The sequence below is a fragment of the Arachis stenosperma genome, chromosome 1 (assembly GCF_014773155.1).
Source record: "Arachis stenosperma cultivar V10309 chromosome 1, arast.V10309.gnm1.PFL2, whole genome shotgun sequence".
NCBI lineage: Eukaryota > Viridiplantae > Streptophyta > Magnoliopsida > Fabales > Fabaceae > Arachis > Arachis stenosperma.
The window spans coordinates 107183912-107185920 of record NC_080377.1 but is presented as its reverse complement, the minus strand read 5'-3'; the positions used below and the strand labels follow the sequence as shown (position 1 = coordinate 107185920).

At 42.5% G+C, this 2009-nt stretch overlaps 1 non-coding gene across 1 annotated transcript; it reads right to left on the bottom strand.

Moving 5' to 3' along the window:
• Positions 1-419: 419 nt before the first annotated feature.
• Positions 420-527, bottom strand: LOC130949480 (small nucleolar RNA R71). The gene has a single exon (XR_009073394.1). It is a non-coding gene; the product is annotated as a small nucleolar RNA R71 (small nucleolar RNA).
• Between the last annotated feature and the right edge of the window lie 1482 nt (positions 528-2009).

Sequence of the window (2009 nt, the reverse complement as noted above, 5' to 3'; positions counted from 1 at the left end):
AAGAAGAAGAACCCATGGCAGCCGAAAACAACAACAATGCCAACAATGCAAGGAAGGTGCTGGGTGACTTTGCTGCACCTACTCCTGACTTCTATGGGAGAAGCATCTCTATCCCTGCCATTGGAGCAAACAACTTTGAGCTTAAGCCTCAATTAGTTTCTCTAATGTAACAGAATTGCAAGTTCCATGGACTTCCATTGGAAGATCCTCATCAGTTTTTAGCTGAGTTCTTGCAAATCTGTGACACTGTCAAGACTAATGGGGTTGACCCTGAGGTCTACAGACTTATGCTATTCCCTTATGCTGTAAGAGACAGAGCTAGAATATGGTTGGACTCACAACCTAAAAAAAGCCTGAACTCTTGGGGAAAGCTAGTCAATGCCTTCTTGGCAAAGTTATTTCCACCTCAAAAATTGAGTAAGCTTAGAGTGGAAGTCCAAACCTTCAGACAGAAGGAAGGTGAATCCCTCTATAAAGCTTGGGAAAGATACAAATAATTGATCAGAAAGTGTCCTTCTGATATGCTTTCTGAATGGAGCATCATAGGTATCTTCTATGATGGTCTGTCTGAACTGTCCAAGATGTCATTGGATAGTTCTGCTGGAGGATTTCTTCATCTGAAGAAGACGCCTGCAGAAGCTCAAGAACTCATTGAAATGGTTGTAAATAACCAATTCATGTACACTTCTGAAATGAATCCTGTGAACAATGGGACAAATCAGAAAAAGAGAGTTCTTGAGATTGATACTCTAAATGCCATATTGGCTCAGAACAAAATATTGACTCAACAAGTCAATATGATTTCTCAAAGTCTGTCTGGGATGCAAGCTGCACCAGGCAGTACTAAGGATGCTTCATCTGAAGAAGAAGCTTATGATCCTGAGAACCCTTCAATGGAAACACCTATAATTCTTCATGGAGAAATCATCCAAATCTCTCATGGAAGGATCAATAGAGACCTCAACAAGGTTTCAACAACAATAATGGTGGAAGAAACAGGTTTAGCAATGGCAAGCCTTTTCCATCATCTTCTCAGCAACAGACAGAGAATTCTAAGCAGAGCCACTCTGACTTAGCAACCATGGTCTCTGATCTAATCAAAACCACTCAAAGTTTCATGACTGAAACAAGGTCCTCCATTAGGAATTTGGAGGCACAAGTGGGTCAGCTGAGCAAGAAATTTACTGAACACCCTCCTAGTACTCTTCCAAGCAATACAGAAGAGAATCCAAAAGGAGAATGCAAGGCCATTAACATGACCTACATGGCCGAACTAGGAGAGGAGGAAGAGGCAGTGAACGCCACTGAGGAAGACCTCAATGGACGCCCACTGGCCTCCAATGAGTTCCCTAATGAGGAACCATGGGAATCTGAGGCTCACACTGAGACCATAGAGATCCTATTGGATTTACTTCTGCCATTCATGAGCTCTGATGAGTATTCTTCCTCTGAAGAGGATGAATATGTCACTGAAGAGAAAGTTGCTAAATACCTTGGAGCAATCATGAAGCTAAATGACAAGTTATTTGGTAATGAGACTTGGGAGGATGAACCCCCTTTGCTCACCAAAGAACTGGATGACCTGTCTAGGCAGAGATTACCTCAAAAGAGACAGGATCCTGAGAAGTTTTCAATACCTTGTACCATAGGCACCATGACCTTTAAGAAGGCTATGTGTGACCTAGGGTCAAGCATAAACCTCATGCCTCTCTCTGTAATGGAGAAGCTAGGGATCTTTGAGGTACAAGCTGCAAGAATCTCACTAGAGATGGCAGACAATTCAAGAAAACAAGCTTATGGGCTTGTAGAGGATGTTCTGGTAAAGATTGAAGACCATTACATCCCTGCTGATTTCATAGTCCTAGAGACTGAGAAGTGCATGGATGAATCCATCATCCTTGGCAGACCCTTCCTAGCCACAGCAAAGGCTGTGATTGATGTGGACAGAGGAGAATTGATCATTCAAGTGAATGAAGAATCCTTTGTGTTTAAGGCTCAACGATATCCCT